This window comes from Ictidomys tridecemlineatus, chromosome 6 (assembly GCF_052094955.1).
Source record: "Ictidomys tridecemlineatus isolate mIctTri1 chromosome 6, mIctTri1.hap1, whole genome shotgun sequence".
NCBI lineage: Eukaryota > Metazoa > Chordata > Mammalia > Rodentia > Sciuridae > Ictidomys > Ictidomys tridecemlineatus.
Genome location: NC_135482.1, coordinates 162,269,636 through 162,283,739, shown reverse-complemented (window position 1 = coordinate 162,283,739; position 14,104 = coordinate 162,269,636). Strand labels below are relative to the sequence as shown.

The 14,104-nt window shown below is 38.4% G+C and overlaps 1 protein-coding gene across 1 annotated transcript in view; it reads right to left on the bottom strand.

Moving 5' to 3' along the window:
- Window positions 1-14,104, bottom strand: part of Cysltr2 (cysteinyl leukotriene receptor 2) — a 38,030-nt gene that overhangs the window by 6,359 nt on the left and 17,567 nt on the right. The gene's annotated exons all lie outside the window — the stretch shown is intronic.

Below are 14,104 nucleotides of genomic sequence, written 5' to 3'. Positions count from 1 at the left end.
AGCAATCAGAAAAAGTAGACTTCCCTTCTCTTGATGGGTCCAAATTATATTAGATGTTTGAAACGAACAAACAGACAAAAAAACTATTAATACACTCTGATGTGGTTGTATATGGATGTAGAGGAATCATTTAAGATAACTATATTATCCATGAGGAAGACTAAAGAGACATAAAGGAAGGTCAAGTTTCCTCACTTCATTTGAATGGATAAAATGATGGCAGGGAAAAGATGACACAAACAGAAAACAGAAAAAAATGGCAAATTTATCCCCAATATCCAATAATTACATTAAATATAAATGGTCTAAGTATACCAATTAAAAGAGAGATTGGCTGACTGAATTATAAAAAAATATGACCCAACTATCTACTGTCTACAATAAATTCACTTCAAATAGTGGTATTGGCAGGTTGAAAGGAACAGGAAAGGGAAATACATGTCATTCAAATCAAGGAAAGTTAGGAATGGCTCTATTGGTGTAAGATAAAGTGAACTACAGAGCAAAGCATGTTATCAGAGACAAAGAGAAGTATTATATAAAGATAAGAGCATTGTCCACCAAGAAGACTCACAAGTTCCAAGAGGGTATTAATCAAACAAGAATTGCAAGATATTGGAGCAAAGCTGGCAGAACTGAAAGGAGAATTGAACAAATCCACAATTACAGTGGTGACCTGAAGGCCCTCACTCAACAATGGATAGAGAAAACAGAAAAAAAACTCAGCAAGGATACAGAAAACACCCCTAACCAACAGAATCTATTTGACACTTAGAGAACACGTCATCCAACAAGAGCAGGGTGCACATTCTCTTCAAGTGACCACGGAACATATACCAAGATAAGCCACATCTTGGGATACAAAGCAAATCTCAACAGGTTTAAAGAAATTGAAATCATATAGAATGGGTCCTCTAACCACAATGGAATCAATCCAACAGCAGAAAGGAGGAAAATCTCTCAACCCTGGAAACTAAAAAGAAAATTCTAAATAATTCCTGGGTCAAAGAGAAAGTTTCAAGGCAAACAGAAATAGTTTGAGCTCTTTTTTATCTATTCATATCCCTTTAATTTCTTTCTTTTGCAGGAAATCTCAAGGGAAGATAAATAATATATTTAACTGAATAAAAATGAAAGTATGACATAACAAAATTTGTAAGACAGTAAAAGTGATATTAAGAGGAAACTATATAATACTAAATGTATATATTATAAAATAAAAAAGTCTCAAATCAATAAGGTAAGCTGCACCCCAAGCCAGCCTCAGCAATTTAGCAAGGCCCTGAGCAACATAGTGAGTGCCTGTCTCAAAACAAAACATAAAAAGATAAAGGGATAAGGATGTGGCTCAGTGGTTAAGCACTCCTGGGTTCAATCTCTGGAACCAAAAACAAATCAAAACAAAGCAAAAATAAAAACTAAAAATAAAACCATTACAACAAAACAAAACAAAAACTACCACCAACAAAATAAACCCAAAGCAAGAAGGAAATAAAGAGCAGAAGTCATGAAATTAGAAACAAAAATAATAGAGAAATCAATGAAATAAGGGTTACTTTAAAGATCAATACATTTGGCAAACCTCTAGAAAGTCTAGGGAAAAAATAGAGCAACAACAAATTACCATTATTTGAAACAGGAGATATCACTAAACAGAATCCCAACAGAATACTATGAACAACTCTATAAACATAAATTCGACAACTTAAATGAGATGGACTAATTCCTCCTAAAATACAAACTGTCCCAGCTTACCCAATGTTAAATCAGTGACTTGAAAAGCTCAATAACTATTAAGGGAATTAAAATTTTTACTTTAATATTCTCAAAAAAGAAATCTCTAGGTCCAGATGGTTTCACAAAAGAACTCTATCAACTATTTAAGAATGAATTAATATCAATTCCACACATTCTCTTCCAAAAAATAGAAAAAACAAGATTATTCTAAAATTGCATGGAAGAGTATGCTTTCTATTTATCTTATGAAATTATTACTACTCTGATACCAAAACCACACAAAGACAATATAAAACAAAACAAAACAAAACCTACAGGTCAATATCCTCTATGAATATAGATGCAACATACACTTAGCAAAACATTAATAAATAAAATCTATCACAGTGTAAAAAGAATTATACACCATGACCAAATGGGATTTATTCCATGGATACAAAACTGATTTGATATTCAAAAACAGTCAAGTAGTCCATAGTAACTGGCTAAAGAAGAAAAACCACATTGGTCACATAAATTAATACAAAAAGCATATGACAACATTCAATACTCATTCATGATCAAATCCCTTAGAAACAGAGTAATAGAGAAGTATCTCCTCAATTTGAGAAAAAAAATATATGTATGAAAATCCTACAGGTAATGGAAAAAGACTGAAGCTTTCCCCTCAGATTAGGAACAATACAAGGATGTTCAGTCTCACTGCTCTTATTCAATATAGTGCTGTAAATTCTAACTGGTGAAATAAGGCAAAAAAGAAATAAATATCACACAGATCAGAAACACAATACCCTCAAGTTTCAGATGATATAATTGAATATATAGAAAATCTCAAGGGATCTATCTACAAAATACATGCATAGACACACACACACACACACACACACACACACACCTTCTAGAACTAATATGTGAATGCAGCAAAATTGTAGAATACAAGAGAAACATACAAAAATTAATTATCTTCCCATAATATCAAAAGGGAACACGTAGACCTACGAAAATTACAAATGCAATCCCCTTTTTTAAAAATTTTTTTTTCATTGTCAATGGACCTGTATTTTATTTATTTATTCTTATATTGTGCTGAGAATAGAACCCAGTGCCGCACACATGCTAGGCATGTGCTCTGCCACTGAGCCACACCCCAGCCCACAGATGCAATCCCTTTATACTCACTCAAAAACCAGATGAAATGCTTAGGTATGACGCTAACAAGACTTGTACAGGACCTTCCTGCTGAAAACTACAAAATGCTGATGAAAGAAAACAAAGTTCTAAAGGAACAGAGAAACAGCCCTGTTCATGGATTGGAAGACTCAACAGCATAAATATTGTCAGCCTTCTCCAAAGTGGTGGAAAGAATTAATGCACATCTCAATAAAATTCCAGTCTGATTTTTTTTTAAGAAATGAACAAGATTATTTTAAAATTTGCATGGAAAGGCAAAGGAACTAGCATAACTAAAACATTTTGAAAAAGAACAAAGCAGGAATAATCCATTTACCTAATTTCAAGACTTATTTTATAGCTACAGTAATCGAGACTATGTGGTACTACGGGCTGAAGAATAGACAAGAAGATCAATAGAACAGAATAGAAATCCCAGAGATACGCTTACACAAATATGCCCAAGTGATTTTTGACAAAGATGAAAAAGACAATTAACTGGAGAAAAGAGTCTTTCAAAGATGTCGAGCAATAGGATGTCCACACTCTATAGCTGCAGAAATAATCTCAGGGAAGTGGGAGAAGACCCTCAGGGGCCCCACCTCAATTAGTAATGAAGGTGTATGTCAGGGGTTCGGGGGGGGGGGTGGTGGACAGTGACAGGAATAGAGTTTCACCAAGATCCACCTGAAGTCCTTGCTGCCTGGAATAAGTGCCCTCCCCTCCAGGCACACCCCTGAGACCCCTGCCCATGGCTGAGAGCAGTCCACCCTGAAAGGAGAGCTAGCAGTCTGTGAGAACCTTCAGCGGAGTGTTCTTCTTTCCCTCCTAGGAATAAATCTTCTGAAGGTTTGAGTTATGATTGGACTTGTAAATCTGATAAGTTGGAAAATTTGTTTTCTAGCTTCTAACATCTGTTCTATGATCTATTGTCCTGAATGGTGTTTGTCAGTAAGAGGAAAAAATCTATAAGGAATGGAGGAGCAGCAGCCCCCTAAGTCTGCCGTCCATCTGACCCCTGGCTGGGAGTTCAGGAGAGGAGCATTCTTTGCACAAACTGTCCTTTGGATAAACTTTGTGTCATCATTTCAAAACTTTAAGAACTTCCTCTGCCTTATCTTTGTGACTGTGAGAACTACTGTATTTCATTTTTTTTTTTAGCCCTGATTGGAGACAAGTGACCTTTGCCCAAATTCTAGAGACACAAAGTCCGACAGGAGCCACCTTTACCATCCACTGCAGCGTTGGTGGGCTCTGCTCAACCGGAGACTGTCCTCCTCCAGGCCAGACACCTCTGCCTTCAGCTTCCTCCCTGTCACCCGGGTCTACATGGGTAGGTCCCTCTGATGGGAACAATTTCACCAGTGACAATCTGAAATTGCAACGGCTACTTCGGGGGACCCTGACATAGATGATTTACATGAGGGATACTTTCAAACAAAAAGTGAAGAGATCTTCATGAGAAGATTGTCTTGTTTACCAAGAGATATTCTTCTTCTTTTTTTTTTCTTTTTTCTTTTTTCTGAGAGATTCTTTTGTTTAGAGTTGGAGTCACAGTAGCCACCCTTTATGTCTCTTCTTTGGGGATTATTAAGTGCTGACTTTTCAATTATGTTAATTGATAAAGTTGCCAAAGACCTAAATCATTTTTGAAAAATATTTATTTTTTAGTTGTAGGTGGACACAATATTTTTATTCTATCTTTATGTGATGCAGAGGATCGAATCCAGTGCCTCACGCATGCTAGGTGAGCACTCTACCTCTGAGCCACAACCCCAGCCTCTTAAATCATTTTTAATATAAGTTTTTTTGTGTGTGTGTGGGTGTGTGTATCTTTGTAATTTGCTCTTCTCTAGATAACTTTATTCCCTCTCTTTTCGGAGGGCGCCTAATTAGGCTTTTTCAGTGCTAATTGTCGTATTCATCTAAGCAGGCTCCTCTTTTTCTCTATTCCGCTTCCCCTCTGTTCTCCTGTCCTAGGAAATTAATGGTCACCTTACCAAAGAGTCCTTCACTTTTTATGTGCACATTCTTAGAAGATCCAGATAACCAGTCAAAATGTCTGGGAAAAAAAAAAGAGTTATTAAACTTTGTATCTTTCTGTGGAGCTTGAAAGTACATTTGCATGAGAGTCTTCATGATTGTAAGAAAAGAAAAAAAAAAGCATGATCTTCAAGTTAAAAGAAGTATAATTTTTTGCCATGAGTCACAGTCTTCAGAAAAATACCTTACTATGAAAATTAATAACAGCACAGTATTTTGATTTGGACAAGGCCAGGGTTGAAATTCTTGTGATTAAACTGGATTTCCTACATTGGTTGTATGCTTCTACTATTTTCATAACTTATTTAAAACTAATATTATACATATAAAAATTATATTAATACTAATGAATGCCCTTTCAAAGGTTTAATTTTATGAAATTCTTGCAATGTGATAAGTCATGAGGATTTAATGTGTTAGCTAAAATTCTATTTCCTGATCCTTAACTAACTTTAAGGTTTTAGACAAAGGGTTAATTAAAAAGTTTGCCTAGGTGATTGCTAAATAAGGAAAAGATACAAATACTGATTATTAAGATCATTTTTAACTTTATTTTTTTTAATGGCAATAGACCAACAAAATAAGCAGAAGCCTTTGAATGATAGTACATGTTTATACATCAAAATTGCTTAAATTGTATGAAATAAATGTTACTAGACATCATCTAAACCATTTCTCTGTGTGTGTGTGTAGAAAAGGAAGGTTGACAACTTGGGTGAAAGATGATTATTAATATAAATGGTTAATTCAGAGTGCTATGATTTGAATATGGATAGTAACCCCCAAAGGTTCATGGTCTGTTCCACAGGGTGAGGCTATTGAGAGGTGCCACAGACTTTTAGGAGATAGGGACTAATGGTGGATCCTTAAGTCACAGGGGACCAGCCCTTGGAAGGGGATTGTAAACCCTGATCTCTTCTTCCTTTTTTTTTTTTTTTTTTTTCCCTTACTGGCTGATGAGATGAGCAATTCGCTCTACCATGTACTCCTCTCTTAATATTCTGAGACCCAAATCAGCCATTTAATCATGGACTGGAACCACCAAAATAAATCTTTTCTCTTATTATAAGGTAATTGCCTTAAGTATTTTATTATGGTAATGGAAAGGTGACTAATATACAAAGAAATATAAATATACATACAGGATAATGAATATGATTTTCTGGTTATTTAGGAACTTTGCTAAAGTTGAAACTGTTTATAGAGATAGTAAATGTAATATGACACACATTGATTTATTTAGTAGATTTAATTTAAAAGCTGTAGTTAACACTTCAAATTCATTACTTATTTGTTTACTTATATATCTGTGTGTGCCTAAATTGATACATGTAGAGGCATATTAATAGAGTCTTTATTGCGGGTTATTAATGAATAATGTACAAAAAGTAAAATTAGAATTTAGGTCTTTTAAAATATAAAATGATTAAGTTTTTATGTCCGTGTGAATAAAGGTTTCTTTTAAACATAAAATACTGTTAACTTTCAATCCTCTTGACATAGTTTTAAATCGTTTCTAAAAAGATTTCTTGCTTTCACAAAAACAAAAATTCCTGTTAACTATTGTTAACTCTGTGTTTTCGCAATGTTGCCTATAGTTATTTCTTGACCCTAGACATATATGCCTTGTATCTGTGTCCTTGAGAAACTATTCTTGATTCTTTTGTTCACAAATTCAGGGCCCCAAATTGGAATAATCAAGCTATTTGGAGCCTTAACTATCTTTGAGTTTATTACAATGGTCACTAACAAAGATTTTCTTCTTTACCCTATGACAAAAAGGACAAAGGGAACAATTAGAAATCTAAATATCCTTTGACATGAAAAATGTATTAAACTATTACAAGCTGGGTGCAGTGGCACATGTGCATAATCCTAAATACTCCAGAAATTGAGGCAAGAGAACCACAAGTTCAAGGCCTGCCTGGGCAACTTAGCAAAATCCTATCTATCTAAAAAATATATATAAATTAAAGGGTTGGGGATGCAGCTCAGTGGTAGAATGTCCTGAGTCCAACCCCCAGTAGGGAAAAAAGTAAAAGAAAGATGATTCTGATTGCTTAGTCACCCAGTCTCTCATGAAGTTTTATTATTCATGAAACATCAGCATACATTGCCAGTGATCCTAAACCCAGTGATCCTCCTTTCCTCATCTGTAGAAAAATGTGCCTGTGATTGGGGACCTCTGTGAGGGAACTATCCATACCTTACAGGAAACTTCTAGAGTGTCTTTGGATTCCTCTGATTTAATTTTGATGTTGGTTCATACTAAAACACAAAAGCTAGGAATTGTCACGTAGGTCATGGTATTGTTGACGTTTCCCTTGAAATATAGCTTTTCCTATAAATAAAATAAGTTCCAATGGCTAAATCAATTGCCCTCCCACAGACCTGCCAGCTGACAAAAGATAAAAGAAAACATACTGATTTAAGGTGCGTGAATTTAGATGAGTCAGTCCATGGATTCAAAACACTTTAGAAATAAAAAGATCTCTTGAGACTACAAAAAAAAAAAAAAAAACTCTCTAAAATAGACGATGAATTAAGGAACCTTGAGCTACGTGCCATTACCCAGGGAGAGAGCCATAATGAAAATAAAGTTTAGCAAATCTTCTTCATGATATTACTACAAGAGCAGAAATAAACTGACAATGATCTTAAACCAACATTCAAGGGATGATTAAAGGGTATTTCCAAGGATGTCCCAATGCTTGCCCTGCCCAGATTGGCACAATCATGCTAAGGCTAGAGAAGTAAAACGTGATGACCCACGGCTGGAGACCACTTTGAACTTTTCCTACAGGCCTATGAAGATGTTCTGGTTATTGTCGTCTATTCTCAGAATGTACTAAGGCTTTTCTTTGCTGGAGCGCCAATGTCTATGATGGTATAAAACTTTTGTTTCATTTTGTTTTCCCAATTTGGGAAATTCCAGCTCTCCTCTCCAGGAAGAGAGGCAGACACACATTTCACTGGTACAATTAATAACAGTAAAGTTTTACCTTCTACATGGAAACTTCTCTGTCCTTATCATCCACAAACACCACGAAAAAAGTGATGAGGACTAAAGGAATTCGAAAGCCCTCAAATGACCAAGGGCCACTGGATTCCATTGGCCTGACCGCGGTGAGCTCAGCCTCCTGCAGGTCAAGCACATTATCTCCTTCTAGGACAGAAGAGGCTGCCCCGTGTATTCAGGATTACTTCCCGTCCTTGATTCTGTCCTGTTACAATCTGAGGGGAAGATTGCCAGAAAGCTCTAGTTTCAAAATAGCCCCCTAAGCAGCCTCTGTGTGATCTGAACCCAAGACTTTTGTTGTTTTGGAAAAGTCAACAGAAAAAAAAGCCCTTAGACCCTGATGGAAAGAACATCACTGGGTATTGTTATAAAGGCAGAGCACAAAGACTCCCAAAGTTTAACCCTGGCTTCATGTCTCCAGCTAAAACCACGTATCTAAACACTGCATCCCAACTACTGGAAGACTGTTCCTTTAAGAGTCCTCAAGCTTAAGATTTTTTAGAAATTCCTCAGAAGCTGTTAATTTACAGTAATTTGCCTCCTGTCCAAAACAGTGTGACAACTTACTAACTACAGAAACAGCTTTTGACGGGGACGGGGAGAATGACTTTTCTGGCTTTTTTAGCACGCTGTTTTCTTTCCTTTTCTCTGCTTTCTTGTCTGTCATGGTACCTGGGCCACCTCCCTTAACTGACATAATGTCCCTTATCTTCATCCTACCACTTTTGACTCAAGTGGTCTTTTGCCACTTTAGGAAACAAACAAAGCCCCCCATCAACCAAAGACTTCTTTGCTGAGATCTTTATAAACCTATCAGCAAAACCTAACCCTGCAGGAATGGGGACAAAGTGTTGGCCTCTCCTGGATAAAAACAGTTACTCCATTTCCCTGAGGGACGTTCCAGACTGCTTTGCAAGATCTGACTCCTCTGAAGGAACCTGTCCATCTCAAGTGACACCCCCTCCGACAACCAAAGATCAAACTGAGTCTGTTGTGATCCATGATTCTTTTAAAAAAATTATTTTTTTAGTTGTAGTTGGACCCAATGCCTTTATTTTATTTATTTATTTATTTGTATGTGGTGCTAAAGATCAAACCCATGCTAGACAAGCACTCTACCGCTGAGCCACAACCCAGCCCCAGTAATCCATGATTTTTTTAAAAAAATATGTATTTTTAGTTTTAGGTGGACACAATATCTTTATTTTATTTTTATGTGGTGCTGAGGATCTAACTCAGTGCCTCATGCATGTTAGGTGAGCGCTCCACCTTCGAGCCACACCCAGCCTGATCCATGATTCTTAAATGTCCATTATCAATTCAGTGTGCCCCACTAGGACAGTTCTTTTAGGACATCAGGCCTGTCACACATAAGTTTATCTGTGGAGTCAGGATAATCGTTAGAGAATTTAAGATATTTTAAACAATCATCCCTTCAGTGAATCATGTTTTTCCTAAAAGAATCCATAGACATCTTCAAGGCAAGCTCAGGCTCCTTGAGAGCACTTGTGGAGGGGGACCTGACTCCTGGACCTGCAGGCCTTGTGAGTAATAACGACCACAGCTGGGATCATGCAAGTGGAAAGGACCATCCAAAATTTGTCTCTGAGCCAGGAAAAAGTCACGAATTATACAACTTCCACTCCGGAAGCCCAGTTTTAAATTTATATCCATTAGGCAGAGTTGTCATGGATAATCACGTTGTCCCTAATTTCTTCTTAGCTAACCAAAGAGAAATTGATGTTAGAGTAAACACTCTGGCTGCACCTGCATAAATACTACACGACAGTCTAACTCAGGGGCAAGGACCTCCTTCCTGCATGGCTAGAAGACAGCAGGCAGATTGGAGGAACATATTTTAATTTGTTGGATGTAAAAATTTCAGAATCTGGGTCCTTATTTTCAGAATCTGTTACAAGAACTAATAACCATGTTTGTTTTCTGAAAAGTCCTGTTTCCCTGAATTCTACCCCCAAATTACCTAACATGAGCACAAATCCTATGATAATTCCTGTCTAATGCTCTTTTTCTAAGACAACTGTTTTCAGTTATTTTAATTTAGAGTCTTTAAGTTGGAGTGCACCCTTTCAATGATTAGGAAAGACACAAAAGAGAAATAAAGATTTTTCTTATTAGACTCTGGAGGTCAAGCACAGGGAGGTCAGGAAGTACAGGCGGGGAGAGAGAGGGACCACTGGCCAATATCTTTATTGGATCCTGGGCTTCTGTGGGGAGTTCTCATTGGTGGATTTAAAGCAAGCAGACATGAGTTCCAGGAACAACACTGTGAGTAAGGTTGTCGTTGTGACATATCTTCACAGTCCATATGGAACATGGTCAGCAAGGCCAGTCAGAAGGAAACGTTAGCTATCCTATAGGAAGGGGGTCCCTGGAGGTGGTTGCATAAGGCAGTTATCTGGATTGAGCACATTGAGGACCTGGGGGATGGAGTGGAGATCTGCCAACAGTGGCAAGGGTGACTGAGTCCTGGTTTTGGTATAAATAAGTTAAGCTTGTATTTAAAAGGGATGTTTAGGCAACATAAAATTATAAGAATTCACTGTACCAATGGTGTGCATTCTCCCCAGATGTAAGTTCATACACCAACTTCCTACGATTATAGTCTTGTCTTCATGGCCTTTCTCTAGAAGACATTATCCCTGAGAAGCCAAATAATGTCAAAAAAAAGGTACTGTACAGCATTAATTTACCCTGCCCAAATAGAGGGTTTGTAAATGTATTTCTGAGGCAGCAAGAATGTTTTTCACCTGTTCTTCAGAGAAGATGGAACTCACAAACATGGTCAGTGTGAAAATGATGTAATAAAAGAGAGAGTTTACTTTTTTTCCCCTTTCATTGAGCACTTTCTAAGGTATCTTCCATAGAACATGGATTCCACATTTCTTTGTAAAAGAAAAAGCTTCCATAATCCACGCAGCTTGAAAAACACAGCCAGCTCTAATATCCCTCTCTTAGAGATTCATAATGCATTGGAAAGGCTCTTTGGGATCCCACAGAAAAAGATTTGTATAGAGTTTCCTTCCCTAACTTTTTTGACAGTGAAAACTTTTTTGCACATTATCAGATTCTAACTCCCTGTAATTTATCTAGAATATGATTTTGTTGAATGAGAAAGGGAGCCCCCTCCTGATGGACCAGATCAACTAGCATGGGAGTGGGGGCATGTGGGGTTAAAGTTATTTGGAATCAGGGAGCCTAAGCGTTTATTCTTGAGTAAATTAGCATTTTGGAGCACCCTTACTTCCTTTGTGAAATGGAGATTGTACTTGGTTCCTAGGGCTACCTTAGCAAAGTACCACAAACTGGGTGGCCTAAACCAACAGAACTTTACTTTCTCAGAGTTCTGGGGGCTACAAGTCTGAAATTAAGTTGCAAGTATGGCCAGTCTTCCTCCAAAGCCTCGAGGGAAGAATTCTTCCTTGCCTAGAGTTCTTCTAGCTTCTGCTAGTTACCAGCAATCCTTGGCATTCCTTGGCTTACAGATATTCTGCTCCAAACTCATGTCTCATCACATGGTGCTTTTCTTCTGTGTCTTCACATTATCTTCCCACTGTGAGTGTCTGCACCTCTGTGTCTTCTCTTAAGAACACTCACCATGTTGATCTCAGGGCTCATCTCACCCAGTATGACCTCACCCTAACCTTACATCTGCCAAGAATCTGTTTCCAAATAAAGTCACATTCATAGGCACCTGAGGTTAGGACTTGAACATATCATTTGGTGGGACATGATTCACTCCATCTCATAGAGTGGCCATAAGTGTTATATGAGACAGTGTATGTGCCACGTAGGGTACTTGGCACAGGGCAATTGCTCCCTCACTGCTCCAGACTCATGAATGAATGTAGAGATGATCTGACTTCAACTTCTATCATCCCATTGGCCACCATCGATGAGGAGATGAAATGAACTCTCCCATTCACATGAGGTGTAAAAAGACAACTCCTGTTGGTGTCTCTTAAAAAGGCCCACTCTACGGGAACACTGACTACTCTCAGATTATTCTGACATGTTTATAATGAAAATCTCTCAAGACAATATCACTCCATGACCCTGATCTGTTCCTTCCAAAGAATAATTTGATGTTGGAACCAGGTATAAGCTTCTATAAGAAGTTTATATCTAAGAAGCTGAGAAGGGTCTGGAACAGTAGAATAGACTTGAAAGCAATCGAAGCTTCAAAGTCTTTAACCATGAAGACACCATTGCTCCGTCTAAAGTCCAGCAGGACTTGGGTGAAGGTAAGAAGGGAAGCTGGAGAGTGACCCAGCCCTGGACTCCTCCCCTGGGAGGAGGCCTGGTCAGTACAAGCAGGCCCTGAGTCCTAGGGAGCATGTTAGGCAAAGTCTTGGGCACAGAGGTGGCTCAGGCCAGGGATGCTGGGACGGAGGGCCATATACCCTAATGAGTTGGGAACCAAATCTCAGGCATGAGAGGAAAGCCTAATTTTAGAATCAAGGCACCAGATCAGAAGCAGATCAACACGGAGGGTAACACTGAGTCCCAGAGCTGTTTTGATTCCTTGGCTTGAGGTTGGGGTTGGTGCTGGGCCTCACGGGGCCTACCTGGGTCGGGTGGGATGGGGTGACAGCTGCCAAGCAGCCCCTGTCGGCGGGAGAGGATAACCAAAGAGGCTGAGGGTTTTGATACCAGGAACATCTTAATTTCCTGGAAAGTTAAAGAGAGAAAACACAGAATCACCCTTCCTGGAAATATCATGTGGTTAGAGGACATCTAAAGAAATAGGGCCAGCCCAGATTCAAAACTGCATGTAGCTCCACATTTTTTCTTGAGAAACCTTTAAGATATTTTGATTGGTTTTTTTTCCTATTCTATGTAAAATACATGTGACTACGTCACACCGTAACCATTCTCTAGGCAGTAAAACAAACAAACAACAACAACAACAAAAAAAAAAACCCTTAAAAATAAAAAGGAAGAAAACCTCCCTATTAGATGTAACTGTAAAAATCAGTCAACCAGACAATTAAGTATGCAAGAGGAATCTAATAAATATATGAAGAGGTAAATTCAAGGGAAACTGGAAAATAATTGGGTCATGTAATTTCCACTGCCTTAATGGGGCAGGATTGAGCATGGGCACAGCTTCCAGTACTGAGAGGAGGCTCAGAATCAAAAAAGAGTGAAGGCTTGCTCTCCTGCAGCTTTACTATAGTGGAACAACAAAGAAGAAACAGGGATCAGCAGTAGCAGGTAGAGATTCCATACTTGAGTACTGAAGAAACCCCACACACAGGTTTTCAGTGACCAGTTAAAAGCTGATGGGGATAAATAGCTTACAATGATATTTTGCATATTTTCCTGGTCATAGCAAAGGAATTATTTTTATTTTTATTTATGAAAAAATATCTTTGATATATTCTCCTGGGCTTGTTAGACATTGGCACAGAGACCTCCCTGACTATGGACAGTCACCTTGCATTCACCAGGTGTGTTCACCTTCAGTCCTTACGTACAGACTGTGTCCTGCCTACAGAGCCCTAAAAGACCAAAGTGCTCAGACACAAACATATAGCAGCAATACACTGACTCAGAACAGTAGCAAGCAAGGTGCAATTAGACACTCAGCTGCCCTGACCTGGTATATTATCTCCTAAAGAGCAGATAATGGACGTTGGTGCAGTGTGCATTGTCTTTATAAGAAACTATTGATGTGATTTTGTGTAGAGTGGCCCTGAGCAAGAGGACAGCAGCATCTAACCTGTCAGAGGGTATATTTCCCATGCTAGAAGCCTCTTAGTTGCTATTAAGTGCTATTCTGAGTACTGGATGGGCTAAATGTAGAAATCTAGGGAAAAGGGGAGTTAAGGGTCCTCCTGGATATTTTGACCTCTTGACCACTGTCTCTGAGACTACTAACTTCCACACTGAAAATCCTCCCAGTGAACTGACATCAGGACCCTTGGCTGCCTGGTTGTATCAGCCCTTAGCACTGCTCCCCACTTCAAACTGCTCAGTCTCCCTGCCCAAGGGCTCTGGGAAGTGCACTTTCTCCATCAGCCCACCCCCACCTCCAGCCACAGATACTTGTCATTCAACAAGAGCAATGAGGAGCCGTATTGTGTTCTTTCTAACCAGACATTCTGCCAAGCT